We start from the raw sequence: 19,422 nt of genomic DNA, 5'->3' as shown, positions 1-19,422 counted from the left end.
TATTTAGAAAGCAGCTTGAAATATCAGTCCAAATTGCAGGTCAAGGAAAGAAAATCTGAGATTTAGATCTAGAGTTCAACAGTGGATAAAGCCCTGTGCATAGAGAAGGACATCCAGGAAGAGTGTGGTGTTCATCAGCCCACACAGCTCAGGTATGTTAGAGATGTCGTATGTTATCATTCATAAGTCAACTTCACTTCGTACTGAGCATCCCTTCATTTAGTCTGGAGGGAAGCTTAACTTTGTTTATTTGAGTTTTCCTTCTTCTTAGGCAGTGCCAAGCAGCAGGATGCAGAGTGGATATCTGGTCCTTGGTCATCTTTCCAGGCAGGTTACTGCTAGGGCTGCCACCCTTCCTACCAGATCCCTTTTCCTCCTATGGCTATGCCCTGTGATGCTGCCTGGGGTTTTGTCTGCCTAGCCTAAACTCCACCCTGTCCTTCCATTTGGAGTTTTGCTGTCAACATTATGGGAGAATGGGGAGTGTGGCTGTTCTTGGACTCTCTGGTATTTCTCTTCATTCCTCTTCTACTTTTGCCCTAGGGATATTTTTTTTCTAGGGCAGAGAAGAAAGGAAGGATGAAGCCCCCTCCATAATGCTTTTCACACTCTCTCCCTCTTTTCTCCAAACCACTGAGTTCCATTAAATGCTTAAACATGTTTTTTGGGGGGAAAAAAGCCAGAAGGACTTGCTGGTTATTTCTGGTTTTGGTCCTGATGCATACCTTCTGGAAGTCATGGTGTATCAAGACTGCTACCAGTCTGAAATGGAGGAAGGAAACAAACAAATACAAAGAGAAAAAAAGTCTTAATATCTGAAAATATCATCTAGCCACAGTGTTAAAGTACAAAGAGAAAACAGGCAGGCCTGTGGGCTCCAGAGTAAAGAGCCAAGAGAGAGCAGAAAGATGGCATCCAAGGGAGAAGCCAGAAAGCTTCTAGAGGATGCAACAAAACAGCATTTCCAAATGCCAAGTCGAAGTGCTGCCCCAGTTCTGATGATAGCTAGATATTCCAGAGGAGGGCAGGTAGATTCAGAGCCCAGGGTTTTAGAGTGTGTTCGTGGCTTAGCCTGGCATTGGGAAGAGGCATCAGTTGGGTTGGGTTCCAACGGAGCCGCTTTCACATCGTGCATCATTACATCAGGCTGCTTACCATGTTATCCTGCTCTTCTCTGTTTCTCTGATGGTTTCCTTCCCTGGACTATAAGTTCTTTGAGGGCAGGGCAGTACACTTCACATTCTTAAACCCTCAGCCCTTAGCACAAGTCTGACACATTGTAGATTCCTTATTTGTATTTAATGAGGGACTAAGAGCTAGGGTTTTCTAAGAGGGTCATCATTTTGTATGTCCAGCAATAGGGCTGAAATAATCCAAGGGCTCAGAGTAATTTGCCTCTAACTTTGTGTTTGGCCAAAGCAGGACATCTGGGTTCTGTGCTGGTAGGCCTAGTAAACTGGTTTCCTTATTTCTAGTAATGATTGTTGACACCATTTGTAGCTGTTTGTTTAGGTCCAGTGGAAGGAAAGATAGAGTTTAGACATTTGCTATTTTTACCCCCTCATTTGTACCTTAATGTAAACATTGGGGTCATAATATATTTAAGAAAAAATTTAAATTATGGATGCAAGTAAGAAACAAGTCAGTTCATCACTAATCTCTATACTCTGTGCACACGGCACTGAAAGATATAGGCATACAAAGAGAAAGGGTAAAAATATATAGGTCTTTTTTGTTTTCTTTTAAATCCCCTACTGTAGTAGAGGCGAATAAACAAGTAAAGAAATAGCTATAATTCAGAGCACCTGGGTGATTCAGTTGGTTAAGCTTCTGCTTTCAGCTCAGATTATGATCCTAGGGTCCTAAGATTGAGCCCTGTTTCAGGCTCCCTGCTCAGCCGGGAGTCTGCTTCTCCCTCTGACTCCTCATGCTCTCTCTCTCTCTCTCTGTCTCAAATAAATTAATAAAATCTTTAAAAAAAAGAAATAACTATAGTTCATGAAAAAATAAAACTGCAAGTGTTGAAAAAATAAGGAAATGGAAGAGAGGGATTTTCCAGTTCTCTTCGGTATCCCAAATAAAAGTTATTTCAATGAATCTTGCAAAGTAGAAAGACAATTTGTATAGTATACTAAGCTTTTGCAAAAAAAAAGATCTTCAAAGCACAAAACAATAAAATGTAAAGGCAGGGTCTAGGTTATGCCAATGGTTTCTTTCTCAGCAAAGAGGAAATGTGTAAGGAGGGTAGAGAAGATTATTGAAGAAGAGCCAGGACTCACTGTTTCCATTTATGTAAAAGTGTATGATTTTTGCCAAGGAATTACACACAGCAGACTGACTCCTTTTTTAGCTTCTAAACCCAAGTTGGAGAGGTACATGGTTTGGAACCATTTCAGCTGTGTTTGAAGCTGCTCAGGGACCCTTAGGTGAAAGGTGGTGTGTAAATCCAAATAAATACTCTTGTTATTTCATTATTGTTGTGATGAGTTATGTTGTCAGGAATAAAGGCTTTTGGAATCAGACTGGGAGCACGAAGGGGTTGTGTAGTCGTCTAAAGATTGTATTTCACAGCTGTAAGTGCCCAAAAGAACTTCTGGCAGAAGATCATCAACTGTAAATTTATAGCCTGCACAGGCGTCCAAGCTTTGTTAAAAAAAAAAAAAAAATCTCCTGAGAATATGTTATTTTAAATGTCTGGCTTCTATTAGACTCTTATTTATGTATTTTTAGTGTGCAGAGAGGTTGTAGAAGGGGCTGAAAAAGGAGAGGATATCAAAAACACTTTGAAGGACCTGTAAATTTTTCTGTTTGTTTTTTCCCCCCAATAAGCCCATTTTCAGGTTCCTTATGAAACTAGCCATTTGAGTTGAAGCATTAGTGAAGTCATACTTATTGAGTGCCAGCTTATTTATTGGGCTAGGACTGGTGCTTTGGGGGCTATAGAATAGATGTCTAAGGTTAATCCTTGCCTTTCTGGAATGTCTAGCTGGAGGAAAAGGATCAACGTATGAAAAACAATGGAGAACCTTCCTTAAGGGGAGGCTATATCACTGAATGATGGGATGTGTGGTTGGGAGTATCTGGTTTGGAGAGGGCAGGTTAGAGGCTCACATGAGGTCTGAGAGGCCCTGCTGTTAGAGAAATAGAAATGATCCTTAAGGGGGAAAATTCCCCTTATGCGTTGTAACAACACAACCACCAGAGTAAGGGAAGAGACACAGAAATGCTGCTTTACCTCCCAGGAGGTAATGGGAGCTTCCTCCTTGGTACCTGAGGGTCAAGAGCATGCCTTGGCTTTGACTCCTCAAAGTGAGGATGTGTCCAGGGCCAAGAGAAGGGTCTGGCCACAGAGGAAAGCAGACACTAAAGCTGGGAGCTCATTTCTCCAGGGTCCCTTGTTCTTCATAAGCTGTGGAATTCAGATCACAGAGCCAGCAGCCCCTTACTTACCCCCAGTCACGACCCCTTCTGAACTTAGTGGCGCTGTCTGAGGGGTGACAAGATTCATTGTTTATGCACCACACCCAGTGTTCCATGCAATACGTGCCCTCCTTAATACCCACCACCGGCCTCACTCAACCCCCAACCCCCCTCCCTTCCAAAACCCTCAGTTTGTTTCTCAGAGTCCACAGTCCCTCATGGGGTTTGTTTCCCCCTCCAGTTTCCCCCAATTCACTTTTCCTTTCCTTCCCCTAATGTCCTCCATGTTATTCCTTATGCTCCACAAGTAAATGAAACCATATGATAATTAACTCTCTCTGTTTGACTTATTTCACTCAGCATAATCTCCTCCAGTCCCATCCATGTTGATACAAAAGTTGGGTATTCATCCTTTCTGATGGCTGTGTAATATTCCATTGTATATATGGACCATATCTTCTTTATCCATTTGTCTGTTGAAGGGCATCTTGGTTCTTTCCACAGTTTGGCAATTGTGGTCATTGCTGCTATGAGCATTGGGGTACATATGCTCTTCTTTTTGCTACATCTGTAAGATTTGCTTTTTCAGGGTACCAGCCCAAAAGGGCAACAGGGCTATATAAACAGAAAGACACTGAACTTGCCAGTGGTCACTCTGTCTGAGTGAGTCTGATGCGGGTCTTGATCCCAGGAATCTGTCTGCTCACACAGCCTATTGGGTGGCTGGAACATGCCCCAGTGGGATTTTGAGGGTCTTCAGGAAGTACCTGACGTATGCCCTCATGAGCAAGATCAGTCGGCACTCAGTTTACACGTTTCAGACTCCTGCCCGGCTCTGATATGTCCCTGAAGGCATGTCCATGTCTTTAGGCACCTCAGTCTTCCTCTGGATGCCGCTCCAGTGTGCTGGAGCTCTCCATGTGCCCAGGTGGGGAAGGGACAAGGCCAGGGATTTCCCCACTTTCAGGACATATTCTGTCAGTTGGATTCCAAGACAGAGCTGTCTGGGCTGAGTGCCCCTACATAGTTCTTAGTGAATTAGTTCCTGTGTTTTTTGCTTATACAGTTGACCTTGGAACAATGTGACTCCCCCAGAACTTAGCTACCCACTGCCTGCTATTGACTGAAAGCTTTACTGATAGCATAGTGAATTAGCACATTTTGTATATGTATTATATGCTGTGTTTTTATAACAGAATAAGCTAAAAAAAACAAAATGTTTTTAAGAAAACCATAACGAAGAGAAAATGCATTTACAGTAGTGTATTTATTGTTAAACCTCCACGTGTAACTGTACAACCTGTGCAGTTCAAACCCATGTTGTCTAAGGGTCAGCTGCACTTCCCTTTTCCATAACTCTCAAGCAGGAGTTTAGTGGGGATTTGGGATAAGAGCAGTTCTAAGGGACAGCCTATATACTGGGCGCAAGGTGGGCTGTCCTTGCTTTCGGAGGACTAAGACTCTACTCCTGGGTCCAGTTGACTTTGTCTGAGTCTCCTTTCATTGGGCTGCCCTACTTAGGAGGCTCCTCACCCCCTTATCCACCTAGTTCACTGTCAGCCCCTTTGATTTTATTTTTATTTTTAAAAAGATTTTATCCATTGGAGAGAAAGGAGAGAATAAGCACAAGCAGGTGGAGTGGGAGAGAGAGAAGCAGGCTTCCTGCTGAGCAGAGAGCCTGATACAGGGCTTGATCCCAGGACTCTGGGATTATGACTTGAGCCAAAGGCAGATACTTAACTGATTGAGCCACCCAGGTTCCCCTAAGCAGTGAAGGACATAGCTGGGAGCTCACTTTTCTTTCTGAGAGAGAGAGAACCAGAGCTACCTTTATTTTTGAAAATTATTTATAAATTAATGTTTCAATTAAAGTAATATATGCATTAAGGTTTAAAATGAAAAAAATGAAAAATAGTCATCTACTCTATCCCATTTAATCCCAAATCCTAGTCCCTAGAAGTGAAAAACTGTCACCTAGTTAAATATGTTTATATCACACAATTTATGTGTGTGTGTATAATTGCATTTATTTTATTTATATTTAGAGAGGTATAATTGTCATATAACATTATGTTAGTTTCAGGTGTACAATGTAGTGATTCAGTATTTGTATACATTGTGAAGTGATTACCTCAATATGTCTAGTTACCAACTGTCACCATATGAAGTTACAAATTTTTTTTTTCCTTGTGATTAGAACTTTTAGGATTTACTCTTTTGGTGACTTTCAAGAATGCACTACAGTATTTTTGACTATAGTCACCATGCTGTATATTAACATCCTTGTGGCTATTTATTTTATAATTAGACATTCATACCTCTTTACCCCTTTCACTAATTTCACTCATCCCCTGACCTCCTCCCTTTTAACAATCATATTTTACCTGTATCTAAAGATGTGAGGCTGTATCTCATTGTGGTTTTGATTTGCATTTTCCTGATGATCGCTGATGTTGAGCATCCTTCCTTCCTTCCTCCCTCGTTTCCTTTCTTTTGTGCTGTGTATTATCTTAGTTAAGTATAAAGACTTAGGGGCACCTGGCTGGCTCAGTGGGTTAAAGCCTCTGCCTTCGGCTCAGGTTATGATCTCAGGGTCCTGGGATTGAGCCCCGCGTCAAACTCTCTGCTCGGCAGGGAGCCTGCTTCCTCCCTGCCTCTCTGCCTACCTGTGATCTCTGTCTGTCAAATAAATAAATAAAATCTTAAAAAAGATTATAAAGACTGAACCATATCACCTAGAGACCATTTTACCCATTGCTATATGGCCACCAATCTCTCTCTCTTCAGCAGTGGGTGAGGCAGATACCCTTTCCATGGGGAAGAGAAATCCGTGATTTGTTGCCTTTCCCAATAACAAATGTGTTGGAGATCTGGGTGGCAAGGCTGTTGCCAGTGGCATCTTTCACATGAATTATATCAAAAGAACCAGGATGTCCCTTTCTTTTGATGATCACACCAGTACTTCCCAGGTTAGCACCCTAATCACCATACACAGATTACCAGTATCAAACGTGATGAAATCAGTAATCTTACCAGTCTCCAAATCAGTCTGAATGGTGTCATTCACCTTAATGAAGGAATACGGATAGTGGGTGGTGCATGTATGATGGGGTCAGATGAGAGATTCCTTTTCTCTTAACAAAGATCATTCTTACTTTGCACAACTTGTTCTTGGCCTCCTCAGGTGTAATCTGATGAACAGCAAAGCAACCCTCGGTGACATGGATCAGATGGAAATTCTTCCCACTCTTGTCAATGCTGATGACATTCATAAAACCAGCAGGGTAGGTTGCATCAGTTCAGACCTTGCCGTCAGTTTTAATAAAAAACACAGCATACTGATCATCCTTACTTTATCTCCTGTTAGGGCATACTTAAGTCTGTTCCTTAGGAAAAAGAAGAGAGGGAGACATTCTCTTAGCTTATGGGGACCAATAGAGGGATGAGGGGCAAATACACCAGTCAGTTTATCCGGCAACCAGTGCTTTGGAGCTGGTACATGTTTCAGATGCTTCTTGGGAACATGAGCCATGGCTGCACTAGGTATGAAAATAGACTGTTGGACATCTTTTCATGTGTTTGTTGGCCACTGTATGTCTTCTTTGAAAAAAAATGTCTATCCAGATCCTTTGCTCATTTTTAAATTAGATTGTTTGTTAATTTGCTCTTGAGTTGTAGGAGTTCTTTATATATTTTGAATATTAATCCCTTATTGGATATATTTTTTTCAAGTATTTTGTCTCTTTTGGTGTGTTGGCTTTTTGTATTGTTGATGGTTTCCTTTGCTGTGCAGAAGTTTTTTAGTTTGATATAGTCTCATTTATTCATTTTTGCTTTTATTACCTTTGCTTTTGGAGTCAGATCCAAAAAATCATTGCCAAGACCATTGACCATGTGTTCTTTTAGGAGGTTTTTGGTTTCATGTCTGGCTTTAAAGTTTTCAGTTCACTTTGAGTTAATATATGCGTGTGGTCTAAGATAGTATTTCAATTTCATCCTCTTGCATGTGGCTGATCAGCTTTCCCAACACCATTTATTAAAGACTGTCTTTTCCTCATTGTATACTCTTGCCTTGTTTGTTATAGTTATTTGGCCATACATGTTTATTTCTTTCTGTTCTATTCAATTAATCTATATGCCTGTTTTCATGCCAGTACAATACTGTTTTAATTGCTAAAGCTTTGTAGTATAGTTTGAAATCAGGAAGGGTGGAATTGTTGAGTCACTGGATCATACACCTGAAACTAATATAGCATCACTGTATCATACACCTGAAACTAATATAGCATCATATGTTAACTAACTGGAATTAAAATAAAAAGTTAAAAGGCCAAAAAAATCAGGGAGCATGATGCCTCCAGCTTTGCATTTCTTTCTCAAGTTTGCTTTGGCTGTTCAGGATCTTTTGTGGTTCCATAGAAATTTCAGGATTATTTGTTCTATTTCTATGAAAAATATCATTGAAATTTTGTTAGTGATTGTATTGATTTTGTCCATTGTTTTGGGTAGTATGAAAATTTTAACATTTTAATTCTTCTAATCTATGAGCATAGAATATCTTTCCATTTCTTTGTGCCTCCTTCAGTTTCTATCCTCCATGTCTTAAAGTTTTCAGTGTATAGATCTTTTACCTTTGGTTAAATTTGTTCCTAGATATTTTATATTTTTTGATGCAGCTGTAATTGTGATTGTTTTCCTAATTTCTCTTCATGATAGTTCATTGTTAGTATATAAGAAATGCAACAAATTTCTGTATATTGATTTTGTATCCTGTAACTTTACTGAATAGTTACATTAGTTTTAAAAGTTTTTGGCTGGAGTCTTTGCACTTTTACTTCTTGCTTTCCGATTTGTATCCCTTTTATTTATTTTTTTTTTTCTTGACTAAATTACTCTGGTTAGGACCTCCAATACTATGTTGAATAAAAATGGCAAAAATGGGCGTCTTATCTTGTTTCTGATCTTAGAAGAAAAGTTTTCAGTTTTTCATGTTGAGTATGATGCTGAAAACAAGTTGTGGTTTATCATAAATGACTTTTAAAAAATTATTTTATTTTTTATAAACATATAATGTATTTTTATCCCTGGGGTACAGGTCTGTGAATCGCCAGGTTTACATACTTCACAGCACTCACCATAGCACATACCCTCCCCAATGTCCATAACCCCACCCCCCTCTCCGAAACCCCTCCCCCAACCACCCTCAGTTTGTTTTATGAGATTAAGAGTCATTATGGTTTGTCTCCCTCCCAATCCCATCTTGTTTCATTGATTCTTCTCCTACCCCCTTAACTCCCTTGTATTGCATCTCCACTTCCTCATATCAGGGAGATCATATGATAGTTGTCTTCCTCCGATTGACTTATTTCACTAAGCATGATACCCTCTAGTTCCGTCCATGTCATCGCAAATGGCAAGATTTCATTTCTTTTGATGGCTGCATAGTATTCCATTGTGTACATATACCACCTTCTTTATCCATTCATCTGTTGATGGACATCTAGGTTCTTTCCATAGTTTGGCTATTGTAGACATTGCTGCTATAAATATTCGACTGCACATGCCTCTTCGGATCACTACATTTGTATCTTTAGGGTAAATACCCAGTAGTGCAATTGCTGGGTCATCGGGTAGTTCTATTTTCAACATTTTGAGGAACCTCCATGCTGTTTTCCAGAGTGGCTGCACCAGCTTGCATTCCTACCAACAGTGTAGGGGGGTTCCCCTTTCTCCGCATCCTCGCCAGCATCTGTCATTTCCTGACTTGTTGATTTTAGCCATTCTGACTGGTGTGAGGTGGTATCTCATTGTGGTTTTGATTTGTATTTCCCTGATGCCGAGTGGTGTGGAGCACTTTTTCATGTGTCTGTTGGCCATCTGGATGTCTTCTTTGCAGAAATGTCCATTTCTTGATTGGATTATTTGTTCTCTGGGTGTTGAGTTTGCTAAGCTCTTTATAGATTTTGGACACTAGCCCTTTATCTGATATGTCATTTGCAAATATCTTCTCCCATTCTGTCAGCTGTCTTTTGGTTTTGTTAACTGTTTCCTTTGCTGTGCAAAAGCTTTTGATCTTGATGAAATCCCAATAGTTCATTTTTGCTCTTGCTTCCCTTGCCTTTGGCGATGTTCCTAGGAAGATGTTGCTGCAGCTGAGGTCGAAGAGGTTGCTGCCTGTGTTCTGCTCAAGGATTTTGATGGATTCTTTTCTCACATTGAGGTTCTTCATCCATTTTGAGTCTATTTTCGTGTGTGGTGTAAGGAAATGGTCCAATTTCTTCTTCTGCATGTGGCTGTCCAATTTTCCCAACACCATTCATTGAAGAGGCTATCTTTTTTCCATTGGACATTTTTTCCTGCTTTGTCGAAGATTAGTTGACCATAGAGTTGAGGGTCTATTTCTGGGCTCTCTATTCTGTTCCATTGATCTATGTGTCTGTTTTTGTGCCAATACCATGCTGTCTTGATGATGACAGCTTTGTAATAAAGCTTGAAGTCTGGAATTGTGATGCCACCAACTTTGGCTTTCTTTTTCAATATCCCTTTGGCTATTCAGGGTCTTTTCTGGTTCCATATAAATTTTAGGATTATTTGTTCCATTTCTTTGAAAAAAAAAATGGATGGTATTTCAATAGGAATTGCATTAAATGTGTAGATTGCTTTAGGTAGCATAGACATTTTCACAATATTTGTTCTTCCAATCCAGGAGCATAGAACAATTTTCCATTTCTTTGTGTCTTCCTCAATTTCTTTCATGAGTACTTTATAGTTTTCTGAGTATAGATTCTTAGCCTCTTTGGTAAGGTTTATTCTTAGGTATCTTATAGTTTTGGGTGCAATTGTAAATGGGATTGACTCCTTAATTTCTCTTTCTTCTGTCTTGTTGTTGGTGTAGAGAAATGCAACTGATTTCTGTGCATTGATTTTATATCCTGACGCTTTACTGAATTCCTGTACAAGTTCTAGTAGTTTTGGAGTGGAGTATTTTGGGTTTTCCACATATAGTATCATATCACCTGCGAAGAGTGATAGTTTGACTTCTTCTTTGCCAATTTGGATGCCTTTAATTTCCTTTTGCTGTCTGATTGCTGAGGCTAGGACTTCTAGTACTATATTGAAGAGCAGTGGTGATAATGGACATCCCTGCCGTGTTCCTGACCTTAGCAGAAAAGCTTTCAGTTTTCCTCCATTGAGAATGATATTTGCGGTGGGTTTTTCATAGATGGCTTTGATAAAATTGAGGTATGTGCCCTCTATCCCTACACTTTGAAGAGTTTTGATCAGGAAGGGATGCTGTACTTTGTCAAACGCTTTTTCAGCATCTATTGAGATTATCATATGGTTCTTGTTCTTTCTTTTATTAATGTGTTTTATCACATTGATTGATTTGCGGATGTGGAACCAACCTTGCAGCCCTGGAATAAATCCCACTTGGTCGTGGTGAATAATCCTTTTAATGTACTGTTGAATCCTATTGGCTAGTATTTTGGTGAGAATTTTCGCATCTGTGTTCATCAAGGATATTGGTCTGTAGTTCTCTTTTTTGATGGGATCCTTGTCTGGTTTTGGGATCAAGGTGATGCTGGCCTCATAAAATGAGTTTGGAAGTTTTCCTTCCATTTCTATTTTTTTGGAACAGTTTCAGGAGAATAGGAATTAGTTCTTTTTTAAACGTTTGGTAGAATTCCCCTGGGAAGCCATCTGGCCCTGGGGTTTTGTTTGTTTGGAGATTTTTAATGACTGTTTCAATCTCCTGACTGGTTCTGGGTCTGTTCAGGTTTTCTATTTCTTCCTAGTTCAGTTGTGATAGTTTATGTCTCTAGGAATGCATCCATTTCTTCCAGATTGTCAAATTTGTTGGCGTAGAGTTGCTCGTAGTATGTTCTTATAATTGTATTTCTTTGGTGTTAGTTGTGATCTCTCCTCTTGAATTCATGATTTTATTTATTTGGGTCCTTTCTCTTTTCTTTTGGATACATCTGGCCAGGGGTTTATCAATCTTATTAATTCTTTCAAAGAACCAGCTCCTAGTTTCGTTGATTTGTTCTATTGTTTTTTTGGTTTCGATTTCATTGATTTTTGCTCTGATCTTGATTATTTCTCTTCTCCTGCTGGGTTTAGTTTTTTTTTCTTGTTCTTTCTCCAGCTCCTTTAGGTGTAGGGTTAGGTTGTGTACTTGAGACCTTTCTTGTTTCTTGATAAAGGCTTGTACTGCTATATAGTTTCCTCTCAGGACTGCCTTTGCTGTGTCCCACAGACTTTGAACCGTTGTGTTTTCATTATCATTTGTTTCCATGGATTTTTTCAATTCTTCTTTAATTTCCTGGTTGACCCATTCATTCTTTAGAAGCATGCTGTTTAGTCTCCATATATTTGGGTTCTTTCCAAACTTCCTCTTGTGGTTGAGTTCTAGCTTCAGAGCATTGTGGTCTGAAAATATGCAGGGAATGATCCCAATCTTTTGATACCAGTTGAGTCCTGATTTAGGACCGAGGATGTGATCTATTCTGGAGAATGTTCCATGTGCACAAGAGAAGAGTGTGTATTCTGTTGCTTTGGGATGAAATGTTCTGAATACATCTGTGATGTCCATCTGGTCCAGTGTGTCATTTAAGGCCTTTATTTCCTTCTTGATCTTTTGCTTGGATGATCTGTCCATTTCTGTGAAGGGAGTGTTAAAGTCCCCTACTATTATTGTATTATTGTTGATGTGTTTCTTTGATTTTGTTATTAATTGGTTTATATAGTTGGCTGCTCCCACGTCAGGGGCATATTTAAAATTGTTAGATCTTCTTATTGGACAGATACTTTGAGTATGATATAGTATCCTTCCTATTTCTTATTATAGTCTTTGGCTTAAAATCTAATTGATCTGATATAAGGATTGCCACCCCTGCTTTCTTCTGATGTCCATTAGCATGGTACATTTTTTCCACCCCCTCACTTTAAATCTGGAGGGGTCTTCAGGTCTAAAATGAGTTTCTTGTAGGCAACATACAGATGGGTTTTGATTTTTTATCCATTCTGATACCCTGTGTCTTTTGATTGGGGCAGTTAGCCCATTAACATTCAGGGTAACTATTGAGAGATAGGAATTTAGTGCCGTTGTATTGCCTGTAAGGTGACTGTTAACTGTATATTGTCTCTGGTCCTTTCTGATCTACTACTTTTAGGCTCTTTCTTTGCTTAGAGGACCCCTTTCAATATTTCCTGTAGAGCTGGTTTGGTGTTTGCAAATTCTTTCAGTTTTTGTTTGTCCTGGAAGCTTTTAATCTCTCCTTCTATTTTCAATGATAGCCTAGCTGGATATAGTATTCTTGGCTGCATGTTTTTCTCATTTAGTGCTCTGAATATATCATGCCAGCTCTTTCTGGCATGCCAGGTCTCTGTGGATAATTCTGCTGCCAATCTAATATTTTTACCATTGTATGTTACAGACTTCTTTTCCTGGGCTGCTTTCAGGATTTTCTCTTTGTCACTAAGACTTGTAAATATTACTATTAGGTGACGGGGTGTTGACCTATTCTTGTTGATTTTGAGGGGGGGTTCTCTGCACCTCCTGGATTTTGATGCTTGTTCCCTTTGCCATATTAGGGAAATTCTCTCCAATAATTCTCTCCAGTATACCTTCTGCTTCCCTTTCTCTTTCTTCTTCTGGAATCCCAATTATTCTAATGTTGTTTCATCTTACGGTGTCACTTATCTCTCGAATTCTCCCCTTGTGGTCCAGTAGCTGTTTGTCCCTCTTTTGCTCAGCTTCTTTATTCTTTGTCATTTTGTCTTCTATATCACTAATTCTTTCTTCTGCCTCATTTATCCTAGCAGTGGGAGCCTCCATTTTTGATTGCACCTCATTAATAGCTTTTTTGGTTTCAACTTGGTTTGATTTTAGTTCTTTCATTTCTCCAGATAGGGCTTTTATATCTCCCGAGAGGATTTCTCTAATATCTTCTATGCCTTTTTCGAGCCCAGCTAGAACCTTGAGAATCATCATCGGAACTCTAGATGTGACATATTACCAATGTCTGTATTGGTTAGGTCCCTAGTCTTTGGTATTGTCTCTTGTTCTTTTTTTTGTGGTGAATTTTTCCGCCTTGTCATTTTGTCCAGATAAGAGTATATGAAGGAGCATGTAAAATACTAAAATGGTGGCAAAGACCCCAGGAAAATACGCTTTAACCAAATCAGAAGAGACCCCAAATTGTGGCGGGGGGGAGAAAGGGGATAAAAAAGGTTCAAAAAAAAGAAACAATTAAAAAAGAAAACAAAGAAAAAATATAAAAAAGAAAAGATGTATATATATTAGATAAACTAGTTAAAAAATGTTAAAAAAGAAAAGGGTAAAAGTTCAAAAAAATTTAGCAGCAGAAGAAAAATAATTGATAAAAAAATTAAATTAACTGCAAGACTAAAGAATCACGGGGAGAAAGCCATGAGTTCCGTGCTTTGCTTTCTCCTCCTCTGGAATTCCGCTGTTCTCCTTGGTATTGAACCTGTAGTCCTTGGTAGGTGGACTTGGTCCTGGCTGGATTTCTTGTTGATCTTTTGGGGGAGGGGCCTGTTGTAGTGATTCTCAACTGTCTTTGCCCCAGGCAAAGTTGCACCACCCTTACCAGGGGCCGGGCTGAGTAATCCGCGCCGGTTTGCTTTCCGGGAGCTTTTGTTCCCTGAATGCTTTCCGTAGATTTCTGGAGGATGGGAATGAAAATGGCAGCCTCCCAGTCTCCAGCCCAGAGGAGCCGAGAGCTCAGGGCCCCACTCCTCAGTGCACCCTCAGAGAATAGCTCCCAATCACTCCCGTGTCCCTGGCCTCTGGCCACACTCTGAGCTCACCCAGCCTGTGACCAGTTTTAAGGTAACCCCGAGTGGAGAGCTCACTCCTCGGCTCTGTCTCTGTAGCCAGCTTCCCCGTTCTAATACCTGCAAGCTCTGCGACACTCAGACACCCCCAATCCTTCTGTGACCCTGCGGGACTTGGGCTATGCAGACCCCGCATGGGCTTCACCCCGGTTTAGCCTCTGGAGCGATGTCCCTCAGTGGGACAGACTTTTAAAAGTCCTGATTTAGTGCTCCACTGCTCCAGCGCTCTCCAGGAGCCAGCCCCTCCCCCTGCTTTGGATTCACTTCTCTGTCAGTCCTACCTTTCAGAAAGTGGTTGATTTTCTGTTTCTAGAATTGCTGTTCTTCTTCTCTTTGCTCTCCCGTTGGATTTGTAGGTGTTTGCAATGTTTAGATAAGCTATCTAGCTGATCTCCTGCTACCTGATATAGTCTCAGCCTGCTACTTCTCCACCATCTTGACTCTTATCTCATAAATGACTTTTATTATGTTAAGTACATTCCCCTGATATCCACCTTGAGAATTTTTAATCATAAATTGATGTTGAATTTTGTCATATACTTTTTCTGCATCTGTTGAGGGAATCAATTGATTTTCATCATTCATTTTGTTAATGTGATATATATGTCACACAATTTTGATTTAATAGTTTTGGACATCATTTCTTAATTTTTTATCACAGAGAATGAGGATTTATTCTTTTTTTTCAAGTTTTTTTTTTCTTTTTTAAATTTTCACTTAAATTCTAGTTAGTTAACATATAGTGTAATATTGGCTTCAGGAATAGGAACTTAGTGATTCATCACGTACGTATACCATTTCCCAACATGACAAGTGCTCTTCTTAATATGCATCACTCATTCAGCCCATCTCCCACCCACCTCCCTCCACCAACCCTCAGTTTGTTCTCTATCATTAAGAGTCTTTTATGGTTTGTTTCCCTCTCTTTCCTCCCCTTTCCATATGTTCTCTGTTTGGTTTCTTAAATTCAATGTATGAGTGAAATAAAATGGTGTTTTTCTTTCTCTGACTGATTTATTTCACTTAGTGTAATACATTCTAGGTCCATCCATGTCATTGCAAATGGCAAGATTTCATTCTTTTTGATGGTTGAGTAGTATTCCATTGTATATCTCTTCTTTGACCATTCCTCAGTTTATGGACATTTGGGCTCTTTACATAGTTTGGCTATTGTTGGTAATGCTGTTATAAACACTGGGGTGCATGTACCCCTTCGAATCTATTTTGGGTAAGTAGCTAGTAGTGCAATTGTTGGGTCATAGGTTAGTTCTATTTTTAACATTTTGAGAAATCTCTATACTCTTTTCCACTGTGGATATACCAGTTTGCATCCCCCCCAACAGTGTAGGAGGGTTCCCCTTTCAATGAGGGCTTATTCTTTTTTTTTTTTTTAAAGATTTTATTTATTTATTTGACAGACAGAGATCACAAGCAGACAGAGAGGCAGGCAGAGAGAGGGAGAGGAGGAAGCAGGCTCCCTGCAGAGCAGAGAGCCCGATGTGGGACTCGATCCCAGGACCCTGAGATCATGACCTGAGCCGAAGGCAGCGGCTTAACCCACTGAGCCACCCAGGCGCCCAATGAGGGCTTATTCTTACACACACACATCCACAGATCCTCTTTCCCACCCCATCCCTGAATAGTAGTATCACAAATTTTGCTTAAATCATTCATCAGTGCTTAGAGTATGATGATGGTGGAAATAATATTCACTGCCAAGCCCAGTAATATACTACAATCATGCCTCTTATCTTATACAGTCCTTTTGGAATTAATACTTTTCTCTTTGCATTTGTTACATTTCTCTGGACCTATTGTAATTTTCCCCCCAAAGCTCTAATGTCTCTATCACATATACCTATCAGTATTTTCCATATGTTCAAAAAATCAATTCCATCTTTTCCCTTTAAAACTGTTCTTCTTGGAGCTTTTCATCCTTCTACTCCAATCCAGATGTGTTGCTTTATTTTTGAATCCCATTTACAGTTCCTTTCAGATGAATTCCTGTTTTGTGGTTTTTTTGTTTGTTTGTTTTTCTCCAGTAGCCTCTAAAGAAATTGTATAGAGAAAGTAAAATTTTTGAGATCTGAATATCTGAAAATGTCTTTATTTTATACTCAAACTTCAGTGATAGTTTGGGTATAGAATTTCATTTCTTTCAAAATTATGAAGTCATTGCTGCATTTCTTCTACTTACTATTGAGAAATCTGCTGCTATTTGGATTTGTAATTTTTGCATGTGAACTGAATTTTTTCTCTGAAATCTTAAAACAATGTTCTTTTTCTTGTTGAGATTTTTAAATTTCACAGCAATGTGCCTTGGTGTCCGTCCTTTTTCATTTATTGTGATTGACCTTTTTAATCTAAAGATTAAGTTAAAAATTTAATCTTTAGTTCTAGAGAATTTGGTTATGAGAAAATTATGTCTTTCATAATTTCCTCCCCACTGTTCTCTCTTTCTAGAGCCCCTATTGGTTTGGTACAGGGCTCTCAAATTGATCTTCTGATTTTCTTAACTTTTCTCTTCATTTGTCTCTTTATCTATTAGTTCTTTTCTTCTTATTTCCTCACCTTATTTCCCAAGTTTTTCATTCTTGCTGTTATGTTGTAGAAACTCTTTGTATTTTTCTAATTCCCTACCCCCAACCCAAACACACACTTTTGCTTTTTTTTTTTTTTTTTTTTTTGGTGGCAGCCTGATCTTTTTTCAGGGATTGAAAATCTTTGCTTATTTTTATGAGAATAATATTCATAATTTCTGAGTGTATTGTCAGTGATTCCTCTATTCTCTCTTCTTGTTTTGTTCCCTTTCATATTGGAGGCCTTCCTCTAATGTCTGGTTATCCTAGGCTCTCCATTTATATTTAGAGTGAGACATTTAAAAAGGAGGTTGAAAGCTCTGTGTGTGTGCATGTTGGCTTGTGTGTAGTGAGGGGAAATTCATCTCTCTGGCTTGTTCAGGGACAAAGTCAGCTTTGGAGACCAAACCCCAGGTTTTCCCTCCACCAATATCTGATATTTTTAAAATTTGCTTTTGTTGTTTTATGTTTGTTTGTTTATTTTGGAGGGGGGTTTGCTATTTAATTTCTCCAGAGAAAATTTTTTCATTTCCTGCCTGGGGAGTTAAACCTGGCTGTAGTTGGAAGCAGAGGTGGGAAAAGAAACTAAGGAGTCCTACCCTTCTCCTTGCAGAATTGTCACTTTATCCCTTCATTTTTCTTCATGTCTATCCTCAACCCCCAACACATAATGTGATGATCACTGAGACTTGGGTTCAATGTCCTCAGAAAAGAGTTCTTGGGACTCTGCATGGACCATAGGTAGTAGTATGGAGGGGGATATAGTTGACTAGTTATGTTGGGTAGGAGAATGATAGGGGATTCAACTCAGGACATGAAGTCTTGTCTTCTGCCGTGGCATGCCTTCCTGCCTCCTCTGATTACTTGTGCCCCATGTCCTGGACCTATGATTGATATGAATATGTGACGGTCTCATTTCTTTTCGGGTTTTCCTCTGTAGCAGCTTAGCTGTTCCTTCCTCCTTGTGAATCAAAACCACATTTCTGTCCTTTTGCTGTTTTATAACTACTTGTTGAAATCTCCTTTCTACTGGCAGCTCTTTAAATGGTCATTTGCTCTTGTGGGCTAAAGTCTTTTAAATTTCTTTCTTGCCATTTGATGGAATTTAGGACAGAATCCTATGTATGCATCGGTCTGCCATGTTTAGTGTGCTCTACTGCATTTTGAAGACCTCTTCTGACTCATGTTCTGTTAAGAATCCTAGTTCCTGTTCACTTCTAAACTTACCATGTAACCTTCAGTCAAGCACTCAAGCTCTCCAGGCTTTAGTTTCTTAGCTGAAAAGACAGCAGTAAAAAAAACCTGTCAGCAACAAACCAAGTATCTGTTTTGTCAATTTTGTGTTACTCTGTGGCTGAAATGAGATTTGGTACATGAGAGTATTGTGGAAAAAGAAAAAATGGATTAAAATAGAAAACATCTTAAGTAAAACTAATAAACAGAGGGAACGTCTTTTTCCCAATGGCAAAGAGCTCCTCTCTCTCAGGTATCTGGGCTTCCCCTATACTGATGGATAGTGGATAGGCATGCCCCTCTGATAAACCCCAGGCAAGAAACTTGTTTTGATTCAAATTCCTTTTCTCTCACTTCATCATAGATCAGCTTAGCATGATTTCTGTATTTATCCTGTTCATAATCTTTGAATATCTGAAGAAGGTATAGGATATTTCTAATGGTTTTTGGTCTCAGTTTGGGCTCTTAAAATTTAATTGCAAATTTATGTTCTAACACTGTAAATCCATTTCTTCTTACATTGTCTGTTGGATTATAGTACTTGTATAAATCAAGGAAAACAGCAAGGAGAAATAAAAATAAAATGTTAAACACAGTCATTATTTTATAGCATTAGTTGCAACTTGTGCTGGAATCCATGGCATTATGAGGCTATACCTTCATAAAGGATTATTGTGGGGATGAAATGGATATTGTGAGGAAATGGTTTTTTCGTAAAGATTTTATTTATTTATTTGTCAGAGAGAGATTGAGAGAGAGTGCACACAAGCAGGGGGATCAGTAGGCATAGGGAGCAGCAGGCTCCCCACTGAACAAGGAGCCTGATGTGGGACTCCATGCTAGGACCCTGGGATCATGACCTGAGCCGAAGGCAAATGCTTAACTGACTGAGCAACCCAGGCGTCCCAAGGAAATGCTTTGTAAACCATTAAGGTCTTTAATAAATGTAAGGAGTTGCTGTCATCATTGTTCATCTCTCTGGGCCTCGTTTTGTTCATCTGTGAAATTAGTTGTTGAATTGTAGTTCTGCTATGGGGGGTTAATCTCACTGTAGTTCATGTCTCCTACTGATTGCAACTAAAAATTCAGGATAAAATTTAAAAATTAGCTCTCTGAGGATTCTGAAAGCCTTATGTGTAGTTTAATTAGGCAGTCAACCATATAGTAGGTTTAGAGAGGGACACCAAATGCTTTGCAGCTCTCTTGACCTGACGTATAGGTTTTCTGTCAAGTGCCTGAATATCCAACTTCGTGGTTAACTTCCAGTCAAGTGTTAGGTAAAAAGAAACAAAATGCCAGTACTCCTGGGAAGGTTAACACCTCTGGGCTC

At 39.4% G+C, this 19,422-nt stretch overlaps 1 pseudogene; it reads right to left on the bottom strand.

Annotated features, from left to right (window-relative positions):
* Nucleotides 1-6,203: 6,203 nt before the first annotated feature.
* LOC122889747 lies at nt 6,204-6,952 on the bottom strand (annotated as a pseudogene).
* Nucleotides 6,953-19,422: the final 12,470 nt, after the last annotated feature.

The sequence above is a fragment of the Neovison vison genome, chromosome 1 (assembly GCF_020171115.1).
Source record: "Neovison vison isolate M4711 chromosome 1, ASM_NN_V1, whole genome shotgun sequence".
NCBI lineage: Eukaryota > Metazoa > Chordata > Mammalia > Carnivora > Mustelidae > Neogale > Neogale vison.
This window is presented reverse-complemented; position numbering and strand designations above follow the sequence as displayed.